An 11,796-nucleotide genomic window follows, 5' to 3' on the forward strand; every position below is an offset into this window, starting at 1 on the left:
GAACTCCTTCTCATCCTTTAAGACATAAAGTAACATGGTTTAGTTGATGATTCCTGGGGGCCCTTTTGCTTCCCTGGTGGCTCAGACGGTAAAAGAATCCACCTGCAATGTGGGAGACCTGGGTTTGATCCCTGGTTTAGGAAGATCCCCTGGAGAAGGCTATGGCAACCCACTGCAGTATTCTTGACTGCAGAATCCCCATGGACAGAGGAGCCTGGTGGGCTACAGTCCACAGGGCCACAAAGAGTCGGACACGACTGAGGGACTCAGCAGCAGCAGCAGGGGGCTCTTGTAAACACTAACATTTCATAATTCTAATGCCAAGTCTTGATAGTCAAGGCTTTCTGGATTCTACAGTCAGCTTCTCTCTTGATGGGACCCTGCAAGGGTCTTTGGGGATCCTCCAATCCAATTTCACCATTTTTCAGACAGAAAATCTAAGGCCCAGAAAGAGAAAGGGATTTGCCTAAGACCACACAGCAAGCCAGTAGCAGAGCCAGGACAAGAAGTAGGCACCTGCCTCCCAGCCCAGGGCTGTTTCTTTGCAATACACTCTTCAACCTGATCACCCCTCTACCCCAACTCCAACACAGACATTCCTTTTTTAAAAAATATTTTATTTATTCATTTGACTGTGCCAAGTCTTATTTGCCGCTTGTAGGATCATTTTAGCAGTAACAGATGGGATCTAATACCCTGACCAGGGATCAAACCCAGGCATTGGGAGCATGAAGTCTTTGCCACTGGACCACCACCAGGGAAGTCTCCTACACTTAGATTCTTCACACAATCATCACTACCCACCCGGACTTTCATCCCCACACCCAAGCCAGACTCAGCCCTTTCTTTCTACCTTTGCTTACACAGCAAGGTCATTCCCTCACCTCCATTCAACTTCCAGGCCCTCCATCTCCAGGAAGCCCATCCTGGTTTTCAAGCCAAACCCAAACCCATTCACACTCCACACCCTTCTCTAAACCACCCATATTTGCCAGAACCCAGCAACTAGGGCTTGGCTCACTCTCATCAGTCAGCATTTTGTTCTGTCTCGCCAGGTAGGATGCCGATTCCTCAGTGGTCGATGTCTCCTCACCTTTCTTCTTCTCCACCTCTTCCTCCTTTTATGTCCCCCAGCTCAATATACAACTGCTCAGAGTAACAAGGAGGAGCAAAAAGAGCATGGCATTTGAGGACAGACAGATGGAGGTTCAAATCCCTGTGTATCCCTGGCTGGTTCACCTTAATCCCTCTGAGCCTCAACTTTCCTTATCTACAGAATGGGTCCCCGTATCCCCTAAGGTTGCTATGAGGATTGAATGACATTACCCATATTACAGGCCTAGCACTTAGTAGGTTCTTGATAAATGAGAGTTCCCTTCCCCACGGCCTTTCTCAGTGAATCCCCAAGACACCAGGAGAAAAAGGTTCCTCTGGGCTGGGAGGAGGGCAGAACATGAACACTCTCTCACTCCCCTCCTCAACAGGCTATGAGCAGCCTGTGTGCAGAAATGTGAGGCATCTCCAAACCCTTTCCCCACCCCCAACATTCTGCTTTAACCCTCCCATCACAAATGCCTTGTTTATTTCAATATAATTCGTTTGGATTTTCCATTCATGCAAAAAAAAAGAAAATTACAAAATCAGATTTAAGAGGAAAAGAAGTATTTAATGAGTCAAACTGTCTGCAGCCCTGTTTCTTTCTCAGGAAAAAGTGGCTGTGATTCTGGCAAGAGAGAAGGAAGTGCAACAGCTTCACTTCACTGCAGCTGCCAGAAGAAATGCATTTCAGAGTGGAACAGAACCTCCAAACAGTACATCTCCCCGCCAGGCGCTTCCTGTGCCGAATTCAGCTTGGCAGGTGACACTCCAGCTTGAGCAGGGATCCAGCCCTGACATGAGCAACCACAAGGTTCTCGTTCCTGCCCGCCTCCAGCACAGGAGGAACCAGCCCCATCAGGCTCCAGCAAACTGCTGACCACTGGGCTCAGGGCTCCAAGAGCAGAGGAAGGCAGGCAGCTGGAAAAGCAGTGGACACACCTGGCCGGTAGCCAAGGAAACCTGGACCCCTCCCTGTTCCACAATATTCAGGGACTAGAACTTTCCTCTCACCAAACGAGGGAGGTTTGGCATAAAGATCAGACCCAGGACTTACTGTTCATAAAGTGTTCAGAAAATCTGCAGCTTCTTTTCCACTTTCAAAGGTGTCGTTCTAGAGGGCTGCTCTGGATTCCAAGGATTGAACTCCAGAAGGGTTCTATCTCTACCCCCTCAAAAAAAGGAGAAGAGCTGAAAAAGCAGATACCAGCACATGACCTTCAGATATGTACAAAAGAGACCGCCCCAAGACAGAGAGCAGGCTGGATCAGGCTGGTGGTCACCTCCCCTGACTCAAACCCCATACCTCTATTAATGTAGCCCACTGACTCATACGGAACCTACTGATCCCTGAACTCCTAAATCCCTTTCTCATAAGCTGCTATTCCTCTCTACAATTTTTTTTCCTGTCGGCAAGATGGGCCCCAGCATTTATTCCCATGACATTTCATCCTGCTAAGTTCACCTCTTCACTCCAGTCTGTTGCGATCTCTCTAGACCCTGATCCTGCTATCTGAGCTTTTCTCTGTCCTTTTTCTCTGTCCTCCCTACCTCCTACTGTTAAAGGCCTGCACGCTCTGCATCTTCTTCTGGTCCTTGGCATATACTGGTCAGAACTGGGGAGCAGGCAGAGCCCCACAGCAGCCTCTAAAGACCTTTACAGACTGACCTGTTCCCACTTATAAGAACATCCCATGGTTGTCCTTCAGATGGGCGCCCCTTCTGTGCCCTCACACCATCCATCGTGTCGTCAAGAGTCATAAGAGATCCTGTCCAGTGTCTGGGAGAGCCACGTGATACAGCAGAAAGGGCCAGGCAGATCCAGGCGTGAATCCCAGCTCCACGGGTCTTGGGCGAGTCACTTAACTCCCTGGAGACTCAGTTTCTCATCTGCAAAATAAAGAATGGTCACATCTAGTGCACAAGCTTCTGAAGATCAACATGACGAATGTGATGGGACTTCCCTGATGTGGTCCAGTGGTTAAGAATCCGCCTGCCAATGCAGGGGGCGTGAGTTTGATCCCTGATCTGGGAAGATTCCACATGCCGCAGGTAACACCATGACTACTGAAGCCCGCACACCACAACAGTGAGAAGCCTGAGCACCACAACTAGAGAGGAGCCCCTGCTCGCCACAACTTGAGAAAGCCTGTGCACAGCAATGAAGACTCGGCAGCCAAAAATAAATAAATAAGATTAAAAAAAAGAAGAAGGCCATGCGAGACATCCAGTACAAGTAGGTGCTCGGTAAATAGATCCCAGTCCACACATGCTAGCTCACTTCCTTCAGCCACCCGTCAGTAAGCCGGTGAGAATCTGAAAGACGTGCCTGGTCTGCTGAACCCACGCTGGCTCCAAGGGTCACTGCCGTGTTTCCTGAGTGTCACAGATTTTACCACCCATGCTTGGCCCTCATGCTAATTTGAGATCAGCCAAAACTCTGGCTCTTTTTCATGTGAATTTCTGTTAGGACATTCTTCCCTTCCTGGATCTGTGCAGTTTTGCTTATACACCTAAAACAATAACAGTGATAATAGCAGCCTAATCCTTTCAATCCTGGTACGAAATTTAAAGTATCTCTATTTTGCCTATGAGTAGACTGACTTCATCTTCTAATGCACGGGGTGCGGGTTGGGTCCCTGGTCAGGGAAGCTGAGATCCAACATGCCTTGCAGGCAAAAAACCAAAACATAAAACAACAGAAGCAATATTGTAACAAAATCAATAATGATTTTTTAAATGGTCCACATCAAAAATATAAACATGTCACAAGTGAACTTATCTACAGAACAGAAGCAGACACAAACAGAACAGACTTGTGGTGTCGAGGGCGGTGAGGTGGGATGGACTCGGAGTTTGCAATTAGCAGATATAAACTGTTACATAGAGGATGAACACACAGCAAGTTTCCGCTGTAGAGCATGGGGAACTATGTTCAATATCCTGTGATAAACCAGAATGGAAAAGTATATACATATATATATATATCACTTTGCTGGACAGTATAAATTAACACAATATTCAAAATTTAAAAAAAGAAAGTGACAGTTACATGCTCAATAGCCACACGTGCTTGGCCAATGCCTCCTGTGTTGGAAAGCTCAGACCTAGACAGTTTTCCATTAATTCCCTCATTTAGTGAGATACTCCCTGTTACAAATACCTGAAAACCTACTTAAGTTACCACATACCATGGACCTGGGTCACTTGACAGGAAGGTTGATGAATGTCATCATGTCACTGAGAATGATTTAGGGACCCCAATGCCTCTTCCAGCTAATATGTTTTTCCTGCCCCCCTCCAACTCTTCTCCAAAACAACTGTCTTTACCTGGTCTGCTCCACCTCCCTTTTTGATACCCTGAAATCTATTATTCATTCTCAGAACTCTGTCAAAACTGCTCCTGGAAAGATAAGCAACTTTCTCTTAAAAAGGAACTTCCCCTTTCTCCTCCCTTTCCATCCTTTATTTGCACCTTGGTGATGTCAGCTCTTACTGGTCCACAGATGGTGCTCTATGATTAACATAGAGGGGGAAAGAAACTGACACTTAAGAGAACTCTTGGAAAGAGATGATGAAGTTATTCATGGGTTCATTCATTCAACAAATATTTATTGAACACACAGTGAGACAGAGATGGTCCTAATAGTGGGGATACTAACGTGAACAAAAGAGCTAAAATTTCTTACCCTCTTAGAGTTTATATTCTTGCAGGGGAGAGAGAAATTAGAAACTAAATAAATATAATGTGTTCAATAGTGATGGATGTTGAGACTTCCCTGGTGGTCCAGTGGCTAGGATTCCGCATTCCCAATGCAGGAGGCCGAGCTTTGACCCCTGATCACAGAACTAGACCCCACAGGCCACAACTAAGACCCAGCGGAGCCAAATAAATATATAAATTTTTTTTTTTAAATAGTGATGGCTGAGATGGAGAATTTTAAAGCAGAGAAGGAGCAGGAAACAGGAAGGGCACAGTTTTAAGTGATCAGGTCCTCACCCTCACTAATTCTTCTATTAAGCAAAACACACTCTCAGATCTTTCCCCGAACACACTGTCACACACACACACACACACACACACATGCGTGTGCATGCCCAGTTTACTCAAGACTCAGGGTCAAGCACCTTCGAGGTCACCCAGGGAGGCAAAAGTCAGAACTGGCAGAACCCTCAGTGGCCAGAGAGAAGTGATGCTGGGAGGCACTAGCTTGCCTGAGGCCAGTGGCACCCACAAAGGTACCCACACTTGGGAACACCCACACATAAGCACACAGACTTGTACACACATATTCACACAAAAACGCAAACCCCCATTCCCTTCTTATAGGCAACCCGGTGGGGTGAGGTTTGGAGAGCTTCTGACAATTTCGGTGTTGCTTGCTCACTTCGCCCTCCCCCACCCACCCTACCCTTCCCAGCTGTTTCAGCATCTTCTTCCTGCCCTGACCAGCAGCCGCAAGTTCCCTGGATGGCAGGTGTGTGCACACAGATGCATCCTACATGAATGTGTAGACATGTGGTTTGCAACTGAGGAGGACAACGTTTGTGTGTAAGAATTCACACCTAGGGAGTCTGTGGCATGTGTGTATGTGTGTATGTACGCACATGTGTGTGCACGCTCCCAAGAAGACAGAGAAATTTATCATCTAAATCTCGCTTCTCCGGAGGATGAAAGCAAAGCAAAGTTCAGGTTTAAATCACACGACCACGGGCAGGAGGGGTTCCCTTGCCTTACATGATTATCTGCCGTGTGCAGCGGAAAGGGCTGGCAGGCAGGAGGCAGCCAGCAACCCGTCAGCAGGGAGTCATTTGTTGTCTCCAGGCCCCTGGGACCCGCTGTGCCTGCTCCGGGAGGGCGGGAGACCCAGAGAGCAGCAGCGACAAGCACATGCCTGTCCCAGGTGTGGGGGATGGGGGAGGAAGGGGCCGGCATCCGGCCCAGGCTTCCTGGTGCTAAAGAAAAGCAGAGAGAGGTGGGGCAGGAGTCTGCAGGCCAGAGAAGCCCAGCCACTTGGCCTGGAGGGAGAAAGGGGGTCCAGGCAAGAAGTGGCCCCAGTGCAGATCCCACCCTGCCAACCTCTTCACCAGCCATAGTAACACCCTCAGGGTTCTAGGATGTCCGAGTCTTAGCCTGAGTTTGCCTGATTCCTTCTCCCTGGGACCTTCGACTCTTCCCTCTGCTCCATCCCTTTCTCTTTGTTTCTGTGTGTTTGTTCTTTGTCTCTACCTGTCTCTCTGTCTCTGGGATTTGTTTTTTATCTGTGTCTGGCTCTCTGGCCGCCTCTCTCCATCTGTCTGTCTTTCACTCTCCAAGTCCCTTTATCAGTCCCCCTAACCTCAAGGTTTCCCTCTGCTGACCTCTGTCTGCGGTGGCCTTGCTGGTGACGCGTCACACACCTCCCAGGGCGGCACATTATTCCATTTGAGCCTCTTGCCATTTGCCCGTGAGGGGGCATGTGGTACAGGCTGGGAGAGCTGGAGTTAAAAACCCCATTTTACAGATGAGGAAACTGAGCTCCCAGAAGCTAAAAGCCTTGCCCAAGGCCACACAGCTGGCTTTGAATTTAAAATCCAGGTGTGTTTCCACTGTGTGACCAGCTCCCCAACCTCCACATCACCTGGAAGCATGAGCAGCTCCCCCCAGTCCCCCAAACCCTAAAGTGAAGAGAGTTTAAGGACCCAGTGCCACACAATGGCTCATCCCCGGCCCAACCACAAAAACTGCCTTTGATTCACTAAACTTCCTAGAAAACATAGGGCTGAGATGGCATCTTGGGGACTCTGTGTATGTCCTCCAAGGATGCCCCATCCCAGCCCCACTCTCTCCCCATATCTGAAGTGTGTGCACATCCCACATTCCCCAGGCCCACCTGGGATGAATAGGCTTCCTGCTTCTCAAGTAGGTGCCTCTTGGGGGCTCAGTCTTCCCATCTGTACAATGGGGACGTTGGGTCTCCCTCACACTGCGGAGCTAGGCCCCCACTCCAACCAACACAGCAGATCCTCTCCCTCTCCGGGAGAGAAACCTAACTTCAGCCACCAAGAGCCCTTGGACACCTCTGGAGGATCACTGCTTTTCCAACGAGCCCAAACTACTCTTGACCACATGCATAAGCAGCAACCACGAAGCCACGGGCCCAGACACAGAGGTTCATCTGCAGCAGCAAAGTCCCACAGCCTCCCAAGCCCACACCGCTGCCTCCAGCCCCCACCAGGGAGGCGTCAGCGCCAACGACCCGCCAGGGCCGGCCCATTTTCCTTTCTTTTCATTGCCGGCTCCGTGTGTAGTTATAGAACCAGGTCTCCACAGAGTAATTTACTGGCAGAATCTCTCCCAGAATCCAGCTTGAAACCAAGCTGTAAAAACAGCTTCGAGTGTAAATAATTCATGCAGACAATATGACTTTTTTATGTAAATTCGGTGCATTAACCCTCTATTATAATGATGGACGACAGATAGGGGCGACGTTGCCTTGGTAAGAGCTAATGGATGGCCGCCATAAATTCACTGCACATTTTATTGTGTTGCTGGAAATTGTGCCTTCAGGCAATGCTGTTTACTTTTATGTAAAACTCTAGGTTCCCTAAATATTACAAATATTTTACATCCAGCTCCTCAGCATTTGGGCTCTGCCCACAAATCAAGCTTTCTCCATGTGAGTTGTAATTAAAGGTTTGTTGTTTTTTTTTTTCCTGGGACAATTATCTGCAACTATAAAGAGAAATATTTTTCCCCTTTAGATGTTCCGTCATTGACTTATTAACAAATCCTTTGAAGAAGGAGGTGGTAAGCGACTCACTGTGGTACTTGGCACAAGCGGGTCGTGGGAGAAGGGGCGCTGTGGGTCCAAGAGCTTGGTGGCTGGCTTTTATGTCTGGCAGCCACTCCGGTTTATTTACACATATGATATTCTGGGCCTTCCTCCCCCTTCTTCTTCTATAATTCATGACCACTTTAGCAGGGTAATTCCTCCCGCCACCTCTGCAAGAAATGGGCCCCTTGCAAGCCCCCTGCCCATGCTCCTCTGGGGATGAAGACACCGGGGCCTTACGCCTGAGAGGGTCAGAAGTGGCGTCTTGGCAGCTGGCTGCCCTCACACAAGCCAATTCATCCCTTCCTTGGCCCCCATCCGCTCACTGGCCCAGAGCGCCTTGGACGGAAACTCGGGGTTTCCTGCATTGATTCTCGTTCAGTCCAAAGTGTTGGAAAGGCCCTTCTGGCTCAGTCCCAGCCCAGGGAAAAGGTCGCTAGGATCCATTGAGTCCTGCATGAGGCCTGGGGAGAGGAGGGCTGAGGACCTCAGAAGCTTCTTAATGAACGGAGGCAACAGCTGGAGCAGCAGCCCTCTTTAAAAATAATCCCCACACTTGTTTATTATTGTCATTAATATTAATAGCCACTCTGTTAATATTCATCTAGCTGCATTAATATCCTCCAGCAACACCTGGGATCTCCAAGCACTCCTAATGGCATGTGGACTCTGGCTGCAGCGCCCCTACCTCTCTGCCTGACCCTCCCCAAGGGCATCACTCCCATCCTGCCCGGGTGTCAAACCGCCCTCCACCTGCCTCAGGAGACCCAGAGCCACGAGGGATTTGGAATCATTTCTAAGTCCCGAGGGCATTACTGGGAGGATGGGACCGCAGGCCAAGGACCCTGAACATTTCCTGCCTCTCCCAGGGCACAGGAAGGTTCTGACAAAGGTGGCTAAGAAAGAAAGATAGTTCATTTCCCCCCAAGGGCTCAATTTCCTGCAGAATCAGGAAGAAAAAAGACACATTGGTTAAAAACAAAGATGAGATATCATTTTTCACCGATTAGATTGGCAAAGATCATTATAATAATAATGGCAACAGCAGCGACCGGCTGGCTTCCTGTATGCAACCACTTAGCCCTCGCTGCCTTCTTGCACTGACTTTCACGGACTCTCCCGACAACCCCTTCCACGTACCCTTTATGAGACTGTAAAAAGCAACACCTTTGCGGAAAGCAATTTACAATATGTGATGAAATGCAAGCTCCACTTACCCTTTGACCCAGCAATCCCATTTTTGGGAATTTTCCGTATGTTAGTCATTGAAAATACGGCTTCCTTTAAGTGAAGACCTCTTGCTGTTCCCCTCCACACCCACCCATCATTTTCTCTTCCTCTGTCTCCTGTCCACTCATCTTTCAACCTGAGAGTCACCTCCTCAGAGAAGCCCTCCCTGACTCCCAAGTCTAAGTTGCCTTCTCCTGTCTGACTCTCTCTCTTTTCCTTCGTACTCTGTGTACTCTGTACTGCATATCATGTGCTAATTGGATAGTTATTTCTGTAAATGCTTAAGACATAAGCTCATCGCAAAAAATCGCTGTCTTCCCTGCTGGCAGGGGCTGGTTGTCCTGTCTCCTCACTACATCATAAACTCTGCAAAAACAAGGACCAACCATGTAGTTTTCGTCCCCATTCCTATTCCCAGCCTGGCACTGGCCTGGCATGTAGAACACCCTTGATTAACATCTGTGGCATGAATGAATGAATGCACAAAGATAGGCACGCAGACTATCATTGCAGGGATGCTTACAAGAGCAAAACAATTGGAAAAACATCTATCGCCATCAGCTGGGGACTGGGTAAGTGAGGTATATTCAAACGTATAATACAAGCATTCAGAACTTGAGGTGGATCTATATGTATTGACATGAGGATGTCCATGACATATTGCTGAGTGGAGGAAAAAAAGAAACAGGTGACAGAACAGCATGTGTCGTCTGATCTCGCTCAGGGTAGAACCGCATACGTGGAGTCTATTTGTGTATATTTATGCACAGAGAGAAGTCTGGAAGGACGCTCACCAAAATGTTATGTGGTTATCTCTGGATGGTGAAATCTGAGGTGATTTTTACATTTTTCTTTGAACTTTTCCATATTGTCTGAATTTTTTGCAGTGAGCATATGTATCCTTTTTTACAAAATGATAAAGCTGGCTTCAAAAGAAAAAAAAAAGTATAGGTACATTAAGAAAGAATGGGAGAGGGAAGTGCCTTATGAAGGGCTCAACCCCAGCCAGGCAAACCCAGAAGAAGCTGGGGCCGGGCCAGGGGCGGGGGCTGCGGGGCTGTCTCCCCTCTGCTGTGGGCTAGGCACCCTCCAAGGCTACAGGGGAGATTTGGAGCCCCGGAGCCCCTGCACCCCATCTTCTCAGGGCACGTCATGCCTGTCCAGAGTGGAGTTTCTAAATAGGGATTTCCGCATTTGATTCTTCTGACATGCTTTACCGCCTCAGAGCTGTTTTGCAAAATTCATAGTGGTTTTCGCAGGCTCCAAGCTTCCTGGGACCAATTCCATTTTGAACAATAGCGGAGTGTCTGCTTGCGGGTCGGGTCGGCCCACCCCAGAGCAGCCTCCCAGCCCGTGAGCTGGGACTGTGGGGCTGAGTGTCAAGGCCATGGCATGAAAATACATGAGCTCGCCTTGTCCTCGTCCTCACCTTGCTCCAGTCCAGCGGGGGCAGGGGGAAGGAGAGAGCTCTTCCCGTCTCCCGGCCCTCCTGTGCCCTGATGGGACCCTCCTAGCGAGAGATGAGGGAAACAAAGCCCTTCCCCACACCCCTCCCTTTCTACTGCTTCACCTCCTACGGTCTCGTTTCCCAAGAACCATCTAAAACCCTGAGAAGCTAACTGACTTGGCCAAGCCAAGGTCACAGGGCTGGACAGTGGGAGGGTGTGGGGTGGGGTCTCCTGCTGTTGTCCTATGTATGCCTTCATTGAAAAAAGCTTGGTAGGAATTTCCTGCTGGTCCAGTGGTTAGTACTTGGCGCTTTCACTATCCTGGCCCTGGATTCAATCCTTGGTCAGGGGATCTGAGATCCCACAAGCCATGGGGGGCAGCCTCCCAAAAACCAAAATCAAACAAAACAGCTTGATGCCCCATTCTTTAAAAGAAATCCAAGAGGTCTAGCAGCATGGTCATTACCCCAAACTAAGACACAGAAGACCCCTTCACTTGCCTCTGTGTCCTTAACTCTACCTTCCCTCAATCAAGATCCAATACCCCGTACCCAGAACCACATTTATAAAATTTACAAAACTTCACATTGCCAGGGGCAGGGCAGGGGGTAGAGTGCGGGGCAGGGGGTGGGGTGCGGGTCAGGTGGAATCTCTGTTCCTTAGGCTGATAATGCAGGTCTCTATCCCACTCCAACCACACCCGTCTCCAGGCTTCACTGAATGACTTACAATCATCCCAGCCCTCTGCGCTGTCACACGTTCCCCCCTCCCACCCCCGCCTGGACCATGCATCTCCCTCCCCTCTCACCTGGCTAATTTCCACTCCAGCTCTAGGATCCAGCTTGGTGGTCACCTCATCTGGGAAGTCTTCCCAGATTTCCCCTCCTCCTCCTCCAAGTCGCTTCAGTCGTGTCCGACTCTGTGAGACCCCATAGACAGCAGCCCACCAGGCTGCCCCGTCCCTGGGATTCTTCGGGCAAGAACACTGGAGTGGGCTGCCATTTCCTTCTCCAATGCATGAAAGTGAAAAGTGAAAATGAAGTCATGTCCGACTCTTAGTGACCCCATGGACTGCAGCCTACCAGGCTCCTCTGTCCATGGGATTTTCCAGGCAAGAGTACAGACCACTTATTCACCAAATACTTAATCAGCCCCTATGATGTGCTGTCAGACGTTCCTAGAGGGCAGGGATATATCACCAGGGCCAG

At 49.2% G+C, this 11,796-nt stretch overlaps 1 long non-coding RNA gene across 1 annotated transcript; it reads right to left on the reverse strand.

Moving 5' to 3' along the window:
• Window positions 1-1,667: 1,667 nt before the first annotated feature.
• LOC129656302 (uncharacterized) lies at window positions 1,668-11,525 on the reverse strand. Its single transcript, XR_008716316.1, has 3 exons — window positions 11,397-11,525; window positions 2,765-2,985; window positions 1,668-2,286 (listed from the first exon to the last, which is right to left on the reverse strand). It is a non-coding gene; the product is annotated as an uncharacterized LOC129656302 (long non-coding RNA).
• Between the last annotated feature and the right edge of the window lie 271 nt (window positions 11,526-11,796).

The sequence above is a fragment of the Bubalus kerabau genome, chromosome 6, assembly GCF_029407905.1.
Source record: "Bubalus kerabau isolate K-KA32 ecotype Philippines breed swamp buffalo chromosome 6, PCC_UOA_SB_1v2, whole genome shotgun sequence".
NCBI classification, from domain to species: domain Eukaryota; kingdom Metazoa; phylum Chordata; class Mammalia; order Artiodactyla; family Bovidae; genus Bubalus; species Bubalus kerabau.